Raw genomic sequence first — 19644 nt, 5'->3', positions numbered from 1 at the left:
GGAGACCCTTTACCTGACCCTATAGACCAGACGTGCTCTCTGAACCGAGTGTTCATGGCACGTATGGTGCTCCCAATATAGAACTTCCCGCACGTACATATGATTGCGTACACCACATAACTGGTTCTACAACATATGTACTCGGTTATCTCTTTGGTTATCCCGCCCACTGTCACATTTTTGCCTGAAGAAAACTGAGGACACCATTTACATCTCTTACATTGAAAATTGCCTTTCACTGACATCTTCTGTAACCAATTCTCAGAACTTACTTCTTTAAACTTACTGCTAACCAGTTCATCTTTTAAATTCTTCGTTCTTTTGAACGTTACTACAGGTCTTTGTAGTCTGACATCTCCTAACTGTGGGTCTCTTTCAATCAAGCTCCAATTTTTTTGGATCGAACTTCTAATTAAGTCAGATAGGGGGCTGAATTTAAATGAAAAACAAAACTTTTCACCAGTTTTTTCAGTATTACTTTTTCTGTGGTATCTCTTATTTTTGCTACCCTTGAGCAGCTCATTTCTAGTTACTTTATTCGCTCTATCTAGCGCATCACAGAGGACTTCCTTCGGGTATCCTCTTAACGACAATCTTTGCATCAAGGCAGTAGCTTGTTCTTCGAATGCCTCTGGAGAGCTATTGATGCGTTTCAAACGCAATAGTTGTCCATAAGGGATAGCTTTTCTGGTGTGAATGGGGTGGTAGCTGTCAAAATGTAATATAGAGTTAGTTGCGGTTTCTTTTCGATAACCTTTGGTAACTAATTGACAGTTTTCTATCACCACCTTCACATCCAGAAATTCTAATTCGGAGTCACTACATTTCGAAGTGAAACGCATGTTCAAGTCATTACAATTTAGGTATGTTACAAACTCCTCGAAGGCAGACTGTGTACCCTCCCACACCATAAAGATATCATCCACGAACCTTAGATAACATCGAATGTGCTTAAGAAATTTGTTTTGTGTGGAGAATACAAATCTGTCCTCGAAATGGGCCAGGAACAAGTTAGCAAATGTGCACGCTACCGGCGTGCCCATTGCTACTCCCCGTTTTTGTGCGAACCATTGCTCGCCAAACTTGAAAACATTATTCCCTAGAACAAATGTAAGTGCTTCACAGACAAAGTTGATATAATTATCACTCTTGTCTGTGTTTTCCAAGACTTTTCGGATGCACTCGGTTCCATCCCGCCCTTGTGAATGCACCTTCTAATGGAATAAAGCTATTTATGGAATAACGAAATTGGTGAGTGCCACTACGCTTTTTTCTTCATCTGTATCATTGTGGACAGTCTGTATCTCCAAGTAGTTGAGCACCTCCATACGCAGTCCCCCCTGCGAACCACTTCCGACCCGTACAGAGAGAGATAGAGCAGTGCCGGTCAGCTGCTTCTAATCACCAGGACTTGTGCATGAATCTTGTTTCTTTTGACCTGAGCACGCTCGCAACAGCATTGTCTGTTAACCCTCTGTTGAACAAATGGAAGTTGCTAATACAAGATCGCAGGAGCCGGAGCCGGCGGGGAACTCCTTAGGAGCAGGGCGGCAGGACGCCAGTGCGTTCTTTCAACAGTGCAATGAAAGAGACCCATGCCAATTCTTGAGTACAAAAACTCTTGAATTTAAGATCTCAGTTCTCTCCGAAAAGGAGACACGATTATTTTGGACTCTCAACTCTTTAAATTCGTACCGTGAAAGTGGGCGTGTACCACGCGGTATAAGAGGCTACAAAGAAGCATCCCAATTCACAGATGATGCCGCATTTATGAATAGATGGGATGAACTCCATAAAATGTACTCAATGAATATGTTAATTCTCATCTTGGAACGTAACACAGAGGAATATGCAACTGTGACGGCCGAACTGACTCGACTAAAGGCGGAATTACAAACTCGCTTATCCACTACAGCCTATGAGGACTTTTCCAAAAAAACTGAGAAAAAGTTGATCATCTTACAGAAGACCATTAAAGAGATCAAACGGGACAAATTCCTACGTGATCGGGAGGACTATGAGTCTAACAATATCTTTATTAAAAAAGGAAAAACCCAAAAAAAGAAAAATGGGAAAAATATGATCAAAAAGAAATTAAATAAAAAATTTTCCGACTCATGGACAACTGAGTCAGATTCAAGTACAACAGACGAGTCCGACCTATCCATAGGGAATCTGAACATCAAGTCTCCAAAAAACGGGGAAGGACTTCCATATTCACAAAGGAGAAAAAAAGAACAAGAAGGGGCGGAAGAAGTAGTAAAATCCAAAACAAAACAAAAACGGAAGAGAGTGTCATGGAAAAATTAAATAATGATAAAGATTTCACAATAGATTCACTTACGTTTTCTCCCGGTAGTAACAGTAATAAAGACGCACCAGCAGTAATCAATCTGTCAGATGTTGATTTAGATCCCTCTGTAATTTCTTTGTTGTCCAAGGGTTTAAATTACTGTGTCAGTGAACAGTTTCATTTCGAAGATTTTGAGATCGATTTATTCAAATGTGTCAGGAAACTCAATTTAAAAAAATTCTTTTTTCAACAGGTTAATGTACAACCTACTAGCCAGATTAAGAAGGAAGGGGAAATCCCTGTTGTTGTAGGACCACTAGGTTTTAGCATGCCCGGCAAACTGTCAGATACAGATAGGGAATGTGTAGATACCTTGCTAGAATTACTAGATGTAAGTTGTTCAGATTCAACAGTATTTGAATATCAGGATTTTAGAGGTGGTAATAAATCGAAGTTTTGCCCCCCCTTGATACCAGGTACAAGTTTGGATCAATTTCAGGAACGAGTCCTCGCTGATGTAAGGGCCTTGGTATATCCACAGGCATCCCCCAATTTGACATTAGAGGAGCGTAAAGCTCTTCAATGGTTAAAAACGCAAGGCAATTTAATAATAAAAAAAGCCGATAAAGGGGGCAATGTAGTGGTGATGCCAAGGTCGTACTACATACAGGAGGCAACACGACAATTAGGAGATACTGATACGTATCAGAAACTAAAAAACGATCCAACTCCTCATCTTAAGTCCAAACTACAGTCCTTTTTGCGAAAACAAGTAGAATCTGGTATATTATCTGAAAAACTAGCGGAACGGTTGTTCCCTGATGTAGTAAAGGATCCGAATTGGTACTTCCTACCCAAAATTCACAAGACCCTGGAGAGCCCACCCGGGAGACCCATTGTCTCCGGGGTGGGCTCTCTAACGGAGTCTTTGTCCAAATATCTGGACTGGTTGCTACGCCCGTTATTAAAAGATGTGCCTGCTTTGGTAAAAGATACCAATGACTTTTTGGCAGCACTGGGTGACATCCCCTGGCGAGAGGGACTCCTCTTAACTTCCATAGATGTGGAGTCCCTTTACACTCGTATACCGCAGGGGGATGGAACCGAGTGCATCCGAAAAGTCTTGGAAAACACAGACAAGAGTGATAATTATATCAACTTTGTCTGTGAAGCACTTACATTTGTTCTAGGGAATAATGTTTTCAAGTTTGGCGAGCAATGGTTCGCACAAAAACGGGGAGTAGCAATGGGCACGCCGGTAGCGTGCACATTTGCTAACTTGTTCCTGGCCCATTTCGAGGACAGATTTGTATTCTCCACACAAAACAAATTTCTTAAGCACATTCGATGTTATCTAAGGTTCGTGGATGATATCTTTATGGTGTGGGAGGGTACACAGTCTGCCTTCGAGGAGTTTGTAACATACCTAAATTGTAATGACTTGAACATGCGTTTCACTTCGAAATGTAGTGACTCCGAATTAGAATTTCTGGATGTGAAGGTGGTGATAGAAAACTGTCAATTAGTTACCAAAGGTTATCGAAAAGAAACCGCAACTAACTCTATATTACATTTTGACAGCTACCACCCCATTCACACCAGAAAAGCTATCCCTTATGGACAACTATTGCGTTTGAAACGCATCAATAGCTCTCCAGAGGCATTCGAAGAACAAGCTACTGCCTTGATGCAAAGATTGTCGTTAAGAGGATACCCGAAGGAAGTCCTCTGTGATGCGCTAGATAGAGCGAATAAAGTAACTAGAAATGAGCTGCTCAAGGGTAGCAAAAATAAGAGATACCACAGAAAAAGTAATACTGAAAAAACTGGTGAAAAGTTTTGTTTTTCATTTAAATTCAGCCCCCTATCTGACTTAATTAGAAGTTCGATCCAAAAAAATTGGAGCTTGATTGAAAGAGACCCACAGTTAGGAGATGTCAGACTACAAAGACCTGTAGTAACGTTCAAAAGAACGAAGAATTTAAAAGATGAACTGGTTAGCAGTAAGTTTAAAGAAGTAAGTTCTGAGAATTGGTTACAGAAGATGTCAGTGAAAGGCAATTTTCAATGTAAGAGATGTAAATGGTGTCCTCAGTTTTCTTCAGGCAAAAATGTGACAGTGGGCGGGATAACCAAAGAGATAACCGAGTACATATGTTGTAGAACCAGTTATGTGGTGTACGCAATCATATGTACGTGCGGGAAGTTCTATATTGGGAGCACCATACGTGCCATGAACACTCGGTTCAGAGAGCACGTCTGGTCTATAGGGTCAGGTAAAGGGTCTCCGCGCCTGATTGAGCACGTTAAAAAAGAGCATGGTGGGAACACAAGCGTACTAAAATTTACAGGGATTAAACGGTTAACCCCGCGAAAAGGAGTGAACATCATTAAAGAGTTACGTGAAGTAGAGGCCCGCTGGATCTTAAAAACTAGGGCACAAGATAACGTAGGTCTTAACGATAGAATAGACTTGGGCACTTTCTTGTAACTGATTATTGGTTTTAAATATAGTTCTTTGTAACTGGTTTTAAACTAATGTTTGTTGTAATCCCTCCCACCTCTGACGTCACCTGTTGTAGGTGCTTATAGACAGGTGAGGGAAGCGGTGAGAGGGAGGGTCCGTTGAAGCGCGCAAGCGTGAAACAATTGTAACCCAGCAAGCGAACGCACTGGCGTCCCGGTCCGGCTGGATCTGTCGCCGCCCTTGTGAATGCACCTTCTAATGGAATAAAGCTATTTATGGAATAACGAAATTGGTGAGTGCCACTACGCTTTTTTCTTCATCTGTATCATTGTGGACAGTCTGTATCTCCAAGTAGTTGAGCACCTCCATACGCAGTCCCCCCTGCGAACCACTTCCGACCCGTACAGAGAGAGATAGAGCAGTGCCGGTCAGCTGCTTCTAATCACCAGGACTAAAAGGATTAAGATTTTTTAATAGAAGTAATTTACAAATCTGTTTAACTTTCTGGCACCAGTTCATAAAAAAAAAAAAAAAAAAAAGGTTTCCACCGGAGTACCCCTTTAATACAGGTTTTTAATGCAGGGAACTGCAGTACAGACCCATGCACTTTGAAAGTGTAGTTATGCATTTTGCGGTTACTGCATGGAGTAGCCTTGTCTTTATTTGTTCTCGATCAGTACTTCAACAGTAGCTGCTATGAATAATCAAAAATGTACAGTAAATTAGCAATAAGATTGTTAAAAATCAATCAGTATCACTAGAAAAAGTCTTGGTGCAGCCTCAGCCTAAGAGGATGTACCATGATCTGTATAGGAACATTTCCTCTGCTTGCACCAAGGATTTTTTTTGTAAAATTGCTCCTGATCCAGTATTTTACTTGGATGCAAATTGTATGCGCTCATGCATCTTAACCAGCATATGATATCCAGTATTATATAACCTGGTGCTGTTGATGTACAGTCTAAAATATGTTCTTTTACCCAAAAACCAACAGAGTCCAGGATTGTGTGGTATCTGTTACTGACTAGTGTTGAGCAGCATAGGCCATATTCAAATTCGCAATATTTCGCTAATATATGGACGAATATTCGTCATATATTCGCTAAATTCGCATATTCGTAATATTCGCGTTATATTTTCGCATATACGAAAATTCGCGTATGTGAAAATTCACATAAACGAAAATTTGCATGTGTGAAAATTAGCATATGCGAACATTTGCGTAAGCGAAAATTCGCATATGCAAATTTTCCCATATGCGAAAATTCGTTCACCAGTCTCACACAGTAGTATTAGAGCCTTCTTTAGACCACACACGCTGGAAGCAGAGAGGGATGATCACTGTGATGTGTACTGTGAAAAAAAAAACAACAATATTCGTAATTACGAATATATAGTGCTATATTCGCGAATATTCGCGAATTTGCGAATATGAGATATTCGCGAATAAAATTTGCATTGCGAATATTCGCGAGCAACATTATTACTGACAAAGCTTCTTCAGTTAGAGCAAAAAAGTACCCGACGACAACTTGGCAACATTGCATTTCCATTGTAAATGAATTGTAGCTTAGAAAGATGCTTGTCATTTTGGCCAGTCCTTCATGAAAATGCCAAGACCCTGAAGTCATGAATAAGGCTTAATGTTTCTACTAGAGAGAGTTTTATTCCTCTTTTTGGCAGCATGGCACTCTTTAGGCAGACCGTCAATACTCCCGTTTTGTCAAGAAGATTTTACTATGGAAATTTATTTCAAGAGGGCTCTCAGACTGAAGACAGTTGCCAGAATGTACAACTCCAACCTCTCCTGCAGTACTGAGGGGGTATGTGAATTTTTAACAGAGGTAACATTTGTGATGTTTCTATCAGTTCATTTCCAAAGCCTATCTGTGTTTTACGATTGTGTTAAGAAGTTGTGTTAAATTATTGTAATTTACATTTGAATATTTGGTTGTTATATATTGGATCAGTTAAAAATACTGTAAAGGTAACCATAAAGTGCTTTTATTAAGCCTGGGTGGCTTCAATCACAGGATGAATATGAATGACAATATGAGTTCACCTTTACTCACTGTTACAATAGACGTAGGCTGCGTACATTTCAAATATAATGCATTCATGTTACCTTTGTTGCTTGTTTACTAGCAGAGAGTTTTGCTAACAGTCTGTTATGTCAGCCTCAGATTCAATGACTTGTACTTGTTTTCACACCACCCCCGGTCACTGCTATTTGCTAGTTAAAAATTACCGTATTTTTCGCCATATAGGACGCGCCGGCATATAAGACGCACCCAATTTTAAAGGAGGAAAATCTAGAATACAATGTAAAGTATAGGACAGTGGTCTTCAACCAGCGGACCTCCAGATGTTGCAAAACTACAACTCCCAGCATGCCCGGACAGCCGTTGGCTGTCCGGGCATGCTGGGAGTTGTAGTTTTGCAACATCTGGAGGTCCGCAGGTTGAAGACCACTGGTATAGGAGGTAATACTCACGTGTCCTCGCCGCTCCAGACCCGTCACCGCTCGTCACCGCTGCCCTGGATGTCGCCCTCCATCGCTGTCGCCGCGTCCCCGGGGTGTCCCCGTCGCTCCGGAATGTCTCTGCTGCCCGGTATCCTCGCTGACCTTCGCCGCTGTCCGTTGCCACCATCACTTTGCTACGCACGCCGCTCCTATTAGATGATGAGATGATGGGACGGCGTGTGCAACGACGTGATGACGACGAAGGAGAGCGCCGGCCAAGCAGGGGATCCCAGCACGGAGCAGACACAGAGGAGGCAGGTAAGGTCCCACCCGGTGCAGCCGGGTTAGTGTCACCTTCCCTTCAGACGCGGCAGTCAGCTTTGATCGCCACGTCTGAAGGGTTAATGCAGGGCTTTACCGCGATCGGTGATGTCCTGTATTAGCCGCGGGTCCCGGCCGTTGATGGCCGCCGGGACCGACCTGATAGGACAGGGTTTTAATGTGTATTCGCCGTATAAGACTCACCAACTCCCCCCCCCCCCCCCCCCGAAAAAGAAAAAAAGAAAAAGTGCGTCTTATACGGTGAAAAAAACGGTATGTCCTTTCCCCACTATGGAATTATAATAGAGGTTCCTGATCTGTTTAAGGTGGAGTTCACTAATAGGGAACATAACGACATCTACGGTGTAGGTAACATTAGACATTTATTGCTGAACACTATATTGATCAAAGCAAACAAAGAACTCCAGTGTCTCCAGGTAAGTAGTAAAGTTTGGCTTTATAGACAGGTATCATGACAGTAAACTGGTACAAAGGACGTACACAAGGTTTAACTGGTACCAACACCTTCAGGTACTTCAGGCCTAAGTCATGGCTGATTCTAATGGGGTGCAGCGTGGAAGATCACGGGGGGTCCCCAGCGGCGGGACCCCCGCGATCAGGCATCTTATCCCCTATGCTTTGGATAGGGGATAAGATGTCTTAGCGCCAGAGTACCCCTTTAACTACCCCATAAACATGCAACCAAGGGGGAGAGGCAGAGATGCTGCTGCCAGACAACTCTAGTATCAGATTAGCTTGGTAAGGATTCAGAAAATTAAAATCCAATATGGCCATTTCTCATTTACCTGGTGATCTACTGTTTGTGGACAGTTGGGAGGCCCCCATTCACATTAGATTCCAGACATGATTTGCCAAGATTAATCTAATGTAGTGGCCACAACCAGTGGCTCGAGAGCCACATGTATCCCATGACCCGTGCTGTGTGGCTCGCCATAGAAGACCACAGTTATGACTATATTTGCTGGCAACTTTTATTATTGTAAACATGTTGTATCTTTGAAGCAATGGCAATATGGATGGCATAATAATAACATTGAATCTGAAACTGATTACAAATTTATATTTTCTTGTTTCTCTACTTTTAATAATATCTCCTCCATTTTTTTTTTATAATATGGCTCCTGGTCATTACTCCAAGTTAAATTTGGTTCACAAGGTACAAAAGGTTGGTGGACTTCTGATTGTAGTCGGTGTGTATACTTAGTTAGTAGTGATATTTTGTACACAAGATTTAAGACACTCCGCCCTATTACACTTGATTGAGTCTATGGCTCCTATTACGTATTATTTATTTCCTTGCCCCCACCTCACACTGCAGTGAATTGATATCTGTGGATAAGATCTAACTTTCTCCAAAATCATATATTATTTTCTGTGGCAGCCGTATCTTGTGATATCTCACTCTATGTTCTTTTTAATTCTCCTGTGCGCTGATAAATTCAGACCTTTTACAGCATGGTGCAGATCGATACTATACTGAGCTTAAGACAAATGGGAAATATAGCTAACAGAGCTAGGTTAAAAGTCATATATTTTAGGCCAACCAATCACTGAAATGTTCTTAGGAACAATCTCCCACATAACCAGTTACATGAGGTGTCCTTGAATGATCATTTTGAAAGAAATAAAATGATACATTTTCATACTAATAAATGGTCATACAGTATAAAGTTGGTCAACTATGTCATACACATAGTACTGAAGATGACAAAAGACAATCGAAATCAAATGCGACCAAGTCATTTTTCTTGATACATCTATTGGTTGTTGCACTTCATTTTCTCCACATTTAATGTAATAAACTTTGTATGGCTAGTAAGAAGTCATAGGCTATCACTACAAGGCATGAATTGCAAACAAGGATGTCATTTCAGACGCTAATACCTTTACTACTGTGTGGTGTGTAAGGGCAGGCCACTTGCAGACACCTTCTGAATGAATTGTTAAGTTATACCACATATTATACTGTTACTTGGGAAATGGCTATCCTGTACCTTAAACTAAAATAAAAGAAAGAAAAATGACCGGGAAACGGCACCTCGTGTGTTACCCTTAAATACAGACAGCAGGTGTAATTGTGGGGAAACCCACGGCACTTATAGGTGGCTGCTCACCAGATGTTAATAAAGGTAGTGCATCTACACCTGATCTGAAGAAGAGGGGAGTCACCCTCGAAACGCGTAATCTGTTTATTATTTTAATAATACATTTTTGTGTATACAATATTGAAAGGTATACATTGCATTATTTGTGCACCACCTGATGACCCAACCGGCAGCGCCTGGACGAATGAGGTTCTTTTCCATTTTCCTTTTGATATCCTGTACCTTGTCTACAAGCAACAATATTTTATGTGTAGCTCAGACCTAAATCTGACCATACAGATTAGATACATGTTAGCTAAACATGACAATGTTAGAGCCTCCTTGTCCATTCCCTGATGGCACATACATTCTAAGAAAAGAAGGATCATTCATGCTGGACTGCAATATACCTGATCATTTGTTCCTATAGCAGATAAGCCACTGCCAGGGATGTCTGGCAGTGGCTTTATCCCCTCTCCTTATTGAAGTTAACACATACAAATATGAATATTCAGCTGACAGTTCTTGTATGTATATGGCCAGCATAACATCAAAAATACTGTAGGGGATAATAGCTATCATTTATTCACCCTGTCGGTAATATTTAATATTGTTCAGTACAATATCTAATATGCAATCTTATTTCTAAATAGCTTTTTGGTTACATTGGTCTAAGGCTAGGTTTCCACACAGGTTTTTTTCTGGTGTTTTTTTTTTTTGGAAAACTGCCACCGCAGTTTTTGAGCTAATGTCAGAAGTTATCCTGGAGAAGGGACAAGTAAAAGTCCACCATTTATATGTCCTATTCCTTTTGAATACACTTCTGGCTTTGGCTTAACCGATTGCCATCTAAGGACTATCCAGCTCGTCCTGAGATGGCAACCATTGTATAGCTTGTGTCATACCGGCCGGCCCCCAGCTGATTCCTACATGCCGCATGTCGACGTTAATAGTCGACATGCGACAAATGCCGTGGCCGGTTATTAACCCTTTAGAACGCCGCTATCAAAGTTGACAGCGATGTCTAAAGGGACTATTAAACCATCCCTGGTGGTCGCGCGCTCCTCCACTGTGTTGGCTGCTGCACTGTGTATGATAAAGGCTGGCAGGACCAGGCTTTATAAGTTGAGCGCAGAGCACACAGACCAATGTGGTTCTATGAAATCACATTGATCTGTATGAGGAATCTCCTAAAGGGACTGAAAGTGTAAAAAAAAAAGTTGAATAAAAAGTAAAAAAGAAACACCCATTAACCCCTTCCATATTAAAAGTTTAAAACATCCCCCTTTTCTCAAATTCCATAAAAAAAAAATGTAACCATAATAAAAATAAACATATGTGGTAAATGTCCGAACTATAAAATGATAATGTTAATTAAACTGCACAGTCAATGGTTTACACGTAAAAAAAGTGAGGTGACCACAACCGCTGTCCTCTGTTATATGGGCTCTGGTTACATCACTTGTCTCAGTCTGCATTAACATTGTAGGTTTAGGGCTATGGACACCATTGCACTGATTTTTATCGTTCTTTCCGGAATGCAAAATAAAGCAACTTTTTAAATACCGTAGTTTGCATTAGAAATTACTACCATATAGCTCCCTTTAGCTGTTTACCAGAGGAAGATCAGATAATTTTACCAAATGGACTTTCTGCTTTCTCAGTGTTAAAGATAGCAGTAGCAGGGCAGTTAAAGGGGTATTCTGGCTTTATACATCTTATCCCCTATCCAAAGGACAGGGGTTAAGATGTATGATCGCAGGGGTCCCGCTGCTGGGACGTCTGTGATCTCGGTGCAGCCCCCCAGCATTATGTGCCTTTACTACACCATGCGCTGCCTCCGAGGCTGAGATGTGACGCCATGGCCGCGCCCCCTCGTGACGTCACACCATGCCCCCTCCATTCATGTCTATGGGAGGGGGCTTGACGGCTGTCACGCCCCCTCCCATCGACATGAATGGAGGGAGCGTGGTTTGACGTTACGAGGAGGCGTGGCTGTGACGTCATGTCTCGGCCTCGGCCTGGCACCTAATGTCGGGGGGGGGGGGCTTCATTGAGATTGCGGGGGTCCCAGTGGCGGGACCTCTGCAATCATACATCTTATCCCCTGTCCTTTAGATAGGGGATAAGATGTATAAAGCCGTAATACCCCTTTAAACCCCAGCTAAAACAGTGGACTAGGGGGAAAGAAACCTTGGAGGTCAGCTCACACAAGCTGGACAAGAGAGAAGAGCACACAAAAGACAGTTTTCAGAGGAAGATAATATAGGCTAACTACAAATATAGAGTGAAAAGAGAGCTTACAGCAAGTTGCAGAGACTGTAGAAGCAAAAAAGATATATAGTACCTATGGGAAATATGCATTGAAAAAAGAACATTTTGAAGAATAAATGGAAGTTGTAGTGCAAGGCACAAGTAGTATATAGGAAATAGCCGCTGTTCTGGTGTAAATAATGGAGCTCTGTAAACACTCCCTGAAATGCTGCGCACGCTTTATTCTCCTGAGTATTGGAGTCCGGAAGGTCAGCCCCTCATGTACTAAATATTGAGGATAAACCGTAAATGTTTACATTTTAGAAAATGTATTAAATTCAAAATAGCACACAACTACAGTTTAATGTATGTACTGTATTCTACACTGTACAAAATATTAAAATGCAATTGTTTTCCTATAATATTTACTGTTTATTTGTTTTTATTTCTGTTTCATCAAGAAATACTTACAGAATAGTTTATGGGGCTGAATTATGATAATTTAAGCTTGTCCCCGCTCAGTGTTTCTGTTTCAGTAGATACTTTAAATTAACAGCTACCAGATGCAAACCTCTCGGGGCACCTTTATTACATATAATTGTTCACCAAACGTGTACTAAATCCTTTTTACTGCTTAATTGTGTGGATAAGGGGGTAAGAAAGCTACTATATAAAACAGTAAGGACTCACTTAGAATTGCAAAACAATAATAAGAAAGACATAGGGAAGAGAAAAAGATTCCTTCCAACCACTTTAAAGGGGTTCTCCGGTGCTTACACATCTTTTCCCCTATCCAAAGGATAGGAGATAAGATGCCTGATCGCGGGAGTCCCGCCGCTGGGGACCCCCGGGATCTTGCACGCGGCACCCCGTTTGTAATCAGTCCCCGGAGTGTGTTCGCTCCGGGTCTGATTACAGGCGACCACCGGGCCGGCGGCGTGTGACTTCGCGCCTCCGCCCCGTGTGATGTCACGCTCTGGCCCTCAATGCAAGCCTACGGGAGGGGGCGTGACAGCTACCACGCCCCCCTCCCGTAGGCTTGCATTGAGGGGCGGAGCGTGACGTCACACGGGGGCGGAGGCATGATGTCACACAGCACCGGCCGTGTGGTCACCGGTAATCAGACCCGGAGCGAACACGCTCCGGGGACTGATTACAAATGGGGTGCCGCATGCAAGATCCCGGGGGTCCCCAGCAGCAGGACTCCCGCGACCAGGCATCTTATCCCCTATCCTTTGGATAGGGGAAAAGATGTGTAAGCACCGGAGAACCCCTTTAATGGTCATTTGAAATCATAATGCTGAAAACATCTTTTATGCATTGTAATAACTTTGAGATCAAAGCAATCTCAACTCAGTGAGCAGAACCCGATTTGTCCGCTACATGTCTGTAGAATAATACATTAGTTTTAGTCTTATTATATCTAATTATATTTCCTTTATCCTCTGTGGAACTTAGTAGATTTATTCGGTAAAATCCACCTACATAAGGCTACAGACACAGACTCTATGGCCATAGGCATTCAGTGATCTGCCATCTAGTGCTCTTTTTGGGGGTGTTTACTGTCCCCTGGGCCAATTTTTTGAACAGATTCAATAACCTCCTTTTGCTTAACCCCTTAATTACCACGGATGTAAATGTACGTCCTGGTGCGGAGGTACTTTGTGCACCAGGACGTACATTTATTTCCTATACATGACCGTGAGCATGATAGCAGCCAAGGACCCGCCGATGATGGTCGACATCCGCGATCGCGCGGATGTCAGCCATTAACCCCTCAGATGCCGTGATCAATAGAGACCATGGCATATGTGGCAGTGCGGCTACAGTTTTGGCTGATCTGATCGCCCGTGGCACGGCCAAGGGGATCAGATCAGCTAACATGGTGTACGGCGGTTCCCTCACCTGCCTTCGCCGCCTTCCTGGGGTCCTCTGCACTGATCTGCTTTCCAGCAGACCAGAGCAGAAGATCGCCGATAATACTGATAGGCTCTTGGGACTGCGGTAGCCTGCCATTTACCATGGTATCTGACTATCACGTTTTCCTTAATTCCCTGCTCCTCCGCAGCAATCCGGTCTGAGGAAGGTCTTAATTGACCGAAACGTCACTTTGTTTATTGGATTGCCAAAATAAAAACTACTTCTTCTTTCACCGCTAGTGGTGTGCTAAGTTGCTTTCTACATTGAATAAAGAAAACATGTCATTTTTACCGTAAATTGTACGGCGTGAAAACGAAACCTTCCAAAATTTGCTAAATTGCGGCTTTTCTTTACAATTTCCCCACACAAATAGTATTTTAGGTTGCACCGTACATTTTTTGGTAAAACGAGTGGTCATTAGAAAAGACAACTGGTCGCGCAAAAAACAAGCCCTCATACTTGTGTGTGGATGAAAATATAAAAGAGTTATGATTTTTAGAAGGCGAGGAGGAAAAAATGAAAACACAAAAATAAAATTGGCCCTTAAGGGGTTAAAAACAAAATCCAAAGAATATGGAAGGGCAGAAGTCTGTGGCTGCTGTATAACATCTCAGTAAAACAGGGAGGATGCATGTGAGCCCTTAGGGTCCGTTCTTGTCAATGTTTCTTTCATATAAAAATGACAACATAGCTCAAATGGGGAAGAAAGGAAAACAATCTCAAATACATTTTGGACAAAATAGTTCTCTCTAACTTTAGTGAACATGGATGCAATATGTATACCTGTATAAATGAAGGCTAAGGGGTGCGTTAAATGAAGGATAAGGGGTGCGTTAAGGGGGGGGGGGGGGAATTGTCTTTTAGCAGCTAGCAATAAACATATTGGGGGAGATTCATCAAAACTTATGTAGAGGAAAAGTTGCCCAGTTGCCCATAGCAACCATTCAGATCGCTTCTTTCATTTTTAACAAGGCCTCTGCAAAATGAAAGTAGCAATCTGATTGGTTGCTATGGGCAACTGGGCAACTTTTCCTTTGGTCAGGTTTTGATAAATCTCCCCCAACGGTTATCACTCTATGAAAGAGTTTACATCTTTGGGGGGATTTCTACTTGAAAAAGACCCTAAACAGTAAGCTAGGGATATACATTAGGTACCTGCTAGCTAAAGACTCATCTGATTGTGACTTATTTCAAAAGAATCAGGCAGTTAACAATCCAACTGTCCGATCCTTATTTTAGCTAACCTCTGCTATAAGGGTAGTATCAGGAGGCCGCCATTCACATTAGTTGATCGTATATCTGCTTAAACTGGTGGGGCATTCTTCTATCTAAGGCCGGGTTCACACTATGGAATTTCTGACCTGAATTCTGCTTCTGAATTTTGGTCAGAAATTTCCCTACCTAAGGGTAAAACGCGAGTGAATGGATTTTCCGTTAACCCATTCACACTGAAGATTTTTCTTGGTCGAATTTCCATCCGAAAATTCTTATCTAAAAATTCAGAACAGAATCTGCACAGTAGAAAATGCTGTCTATGGGGACGGCAATGTCTGCACGGTCCTAGGGACGACTCCGATACCCCGTACAGTCACTGTCAAAGGCTGTCTGGGCATGTTTGGAATTGTAATTTTGCAACAGCTGGAGGCACACTAGTTGGGAAACACTGCTTCAAACTATCACAGCTACTTAAAGGAAATCTGTCATCATTGTCTCCTGCACTAACTTGTCGGTACAGACAGGTTGTGTGGGTGACACTGATTACAATGGTACTTACCTTGTCCCATTCCGTGCTGGCATTCTCCTGCAATCCTCTTCTGTATCTTCAGCTCCTGGTCCGACTTGGAGCATTAGTTATGTCACTAAGCTTCACCCATGCTCCAAGCCGGGCCAAGGGCTGAAGATACCGAAGAGCATTGCAGGAGAATGCCAGCACGAAATGGGACAAGGTAAGTACTGTTGTCATCAGTGTCACCTGTACTACCTGCCTGTACCAACAGGTTAGTGCAGGTGACACTGATGACAGATTTCATGTTTGCAAAGTAAACACAACTACAGAAAAATGTATATACAATATATTTAGAAAATAGTAAGCTAAAAGGTAAGCTAGTGAACATGGAAAGTGTGAACTAAGCAGCAGAATCCCATTGAACTCAATGGGGGGCTGCTGCAACTGGATTCCGCTCTGAAATTATTCATGGAAATTCCGAGCAGAAACTTCATAGTGTGAACATACTTTAATAACCCTCTTTCATCCATTCATTCCTTAAAGGGGTACTCCGGCGCTTAGACATCTTATCCCCTAGCCAAAGGATAGGGGATTAGATGCCTGATCGCGGGGGTCCCGCCGCTGGGGACCCCCGTGATCTTGCACGCTGCACCGCATTAAAATCAGAGAAAGTACCTCATATGGAACGGTCCATACATAGATTAGCAGAGTTTAATTTCTATATACAGAAACCCCTACCCATTTTCAGTTTTATTGTCTGGTATCAATGTCTATTGCCTTTATTCTTACTATTTATAACATGACATACCAAGGCTGATGGCTAGACTGAGTTTCTCATTACTTGTTCCTGTCTGCAACTCCTGAATCATTCAAGACCGTGGCGGACCAGGGCAGGAAGCCAGGTGAGGCTTACCTGCATGTATGCATTAAAAAGTACAGCAAATTGTTCAAACTATAACTATAAACATGAATCTGGTTGGAAATATATTAACCTGACCCTCTGAAGTATTATCTATGAAAAAAATATTTTTTTACTAGATGTTACTAGATGTTGCCTTTGTGTGAGGTAGGGAAGACTGGGAGCTCCGACAGAGTGTGAAGAGGATTGGAGGATAGTCCACTAATTAAAGGGGTACTCCACCCCTAGACATCTTATCCCCTATCCAAAGGATAGGGGATAAGATGTCTGATCGTGGGGGTCCCGCCACTGGGGACCCCCACAATATAGCATGCGGCACCCACCTGTTTCTGCTCCGGAAGCGCTGGAGGGTCTGGGTCCCGACCACCGGAACGGGTCTGTGACGTCACGACTCCTCCCCCGTGTGACGTCCCGCCCCGTCCCCTCAATGCAAGTCTATGGGAGGGGCTGTCACGCGGGGAGGAGTCGTGATGTCACGGACTTCCATTCCGGTGGTCGGGACCCAGACCCTCCATACTATTACTATGGTTCTTCTCGTACTCCTTCTCATCACTATTTATTGGGTCTTGAGGGGATGATGGTGGGGGCGATGATAAGGAACAGAGTTAACAAAAGCATTGGGGCAGTAAATTTAAAGTCACAGTCCCCTACTACAATAATAAAGCCCCATGTGACTGCTATCAAGAAGAGCCAAGTGTTAGGTGCAATCCTTGTCAACAGGCAGAGTGCAGCCATGGTGACATGTTTCTGGGTGGGCCTCATGTCTGTCACCTTCATTTATCTTGCCTCAGAAGGTTGCAATAAAAAGCATATTTCCTTTACACACCCAGCATCATCAGATTTATATGCTTTCTTTGTTTTACACATGTGTCTGGGATTTCATGTCCTGGATGTCTTTGTATAATATCATCTACATCACCTATATTGCAGGCAGTTCATTTCACATGTTCAGTGTAATACAGAATGAAATCTATAGCACAGTAGGAAAAATAGCATGCAGCATTACAGGATGGGGGAGGGGGAACAAAATCAATAGCATTACAAAGCTTAGTGGAGATGGGGAGCACCCCTGGTCATTACAAGACCTAAATAAGCATCCAAATGGAAAGAGAAAAATATCAGTTCTAAAGGAAACAAGGTACAAAAACCTAAGAACAACAAACATGTGCATCCTCACTGGGCTATAAAACTACAATGTACCTATGTTATTGTGCACAGGGATGCATGTCAATAAAGTTTAGCTAAAGGATATGACGGTGACATCAATACGCCTATTGTGATTAGAACTTGAGCTTCATTGTTTGCCCAGATACATAATGAATCCGATCACCTTGACAACTCTATCGTAATGTTAATATCTGTATACATAGTGACGGAACAAAGAGGATGGGATCTGTCAGAAAGGAAATTGTCATTGCAACTAGTTGGACGATTGTAGCACATTTTCCCTTTAGCTTACTTAGACCTGTGCCCAGCAGCCAGCTTACTATGTGTAAATGTATCCCGTCCTTTTTATATCCTTTAAACATTAACCTATTGCTGTTTCCTCTGCCTGCATTGACCTTTAGCAATATTGACAGCTCAAGTGTCCCTATGAGACCATTGATGGTAGAGAATGAATTATTGGTGGGTGTTGGTCTATTCTGTGGTTATGAATATCTAAGGAGTAACAAACTCATTTCATTGTGTGATAGATCTTGTTTTCTATGGGGAAAGTAAGACGGTATGCATAATATAATAGCATCACTCTGTATGTGCTCCACTCCCAGCTGGCTGTCTATTCTTCCCTTTGACTCCATGCTATGAAGCCCAGTGGGTGTGCTAAGCTGAGTGGTGGGGTGTATGCTGGCTAGAATTAACTCATTGGTATCTATATCCTTTTCGAAGGCACGGAACACACCAGTCCCCTACAAATGAGAAAATAATTCACTAACTTTTACCAGCCGATGCCCTGTTTAACATAAAGACATGCCACCTGCTAGCCTGACCTAGATAACATAACAATGGTGAGGCAGGAGAACACTCTTGTAGGCCAAGTGCTTTGACATTTGTGCAGTCTTCTCATATGTTATATCTTCTAAAGTGATGCACATATTAGCCAGGATTCCTGATTGGGTGCTGTACAACAACTATGCATTGAATATAGTACTATTTTGGTGCATGCAATATTTCTATTGCAAATGTAAATAATTTTAACTCTATGGGAGCAGAAAGCTGTCTTTCCCATTGAACAAATTGAATAGAATGCGATATAATGTGCAGGTCCATATTTATCATATTACGTTGTCCATGTGAAAGGAGAATTCTTACCTTGTACCGCAGGTAGTGAGAGTTCGTAGCTATGTGCACCTTGGTCCCCAAACAAAAGTGATCAGGAAACGTAAGGTAATACCAGAAACGGTGCAGGGGCTGTGTATTGTAGCTCGGAGCCCAGATGAGTGATACACCTGCTTCTTCTCTACTGCTGTCTTCTTGTATTAAGAAAAAAAAAAAAAGAAGCACAGATTACAAAAAGGGCAACACCCTTTGTTCGGGTCACTAAGCTTCCCTTGTGAGCAGCTAATACTGAGCCCTTCAGATAACGTTGCAGGGGAACCTTGCCTTTACAAGACAAAAAACCTACTCCACCGCCTGATAAAGGATATGCAGCATTATCAGCCTGCATTCCATCTTCTGGAATCAGCTCCTAGCACAGGCAGCCAGCAGCTCATCCACCAAGTAGGGGCTTGAAGGCATTCTCAGCTGTAGTACAGATCAGCCAGACCCACCGTAGCCCTCAGTAGATGTTATTTATTTCCTGTAAATAAAGGATATAGCAGGGCATAACACACAGCACACTGCTGCCTCGGAGGAAAATGGCTGGTCCTTTCAGCACTGCTGCAGATAGCTCATTGGGTTGCACTGGCTTTTTGTAACTATAGAAACAGCCAACAGACAGGCTTATACAGCAAGCATGGCCGACCATGTGCAGGTCACCAGCCCTGAATGCTAATTTCTTTCAATTACGCTGTGCTTTCTCGGGATCTGTTAACTTGTTAATTGTATCATTTCAACATATGCTACAGCGGTGCTCAGCAGCTATTTATTTACATATGGATTTAGGGGCTTTATTGTAAGTCATGGAGCACTGACACTATTGGAAGGATTGAGCTAGGAAGCTACAATGTGAAGTATTA

The 19644-nt window shown here is 42.4% G+C and overlaps 1 protein-coding gene across 12 annotated transcripts in view; it reads right to left on the bottom strand.

Moving 5' to 3' along the window:
- Positions 1-19367, bottom strand: part of SORBS2 (sorbin and SH3 domain containing 2) — a 305036-nt gene extending 285669 nt beyond the window's left edge. For 5 of the 12 annotated variants that reach the window (XM_056559539.1, XM_056559575.1, XM_056559567.1 and 2 more), the window contains exon 1: positions 18779-19367. The gene's annotated coding sequence lies outside the window, so the exon portion shown is untranslated. The remainder of the gene's footprint in view (positions 1-18778) is intronic. The other 7 variants (XM_056559585.1, XM_056559618.1, XM_056559626.1 and 4 more) reach the window with 3 other exon arrangements.
- Positions 19368-19644: the final 277 nt, after the last annotated feature.

Source organism: Hyla sarda, chromosome 1 (genome assembly GCF_029499605.1).
Source record: "Hyla sarda isolate aHylSar1 chromosome 1, aHylSar1.hap1, whole genome shotgun sequence".
NCBI lineage: Eukaryota > Metazoa > Chordata > Amphibia > Anura > Hylidae > Hyla > Hyla sarda.
This window is presented reverse-complemented; position numbering and strand designations above follow the sequence as displayed.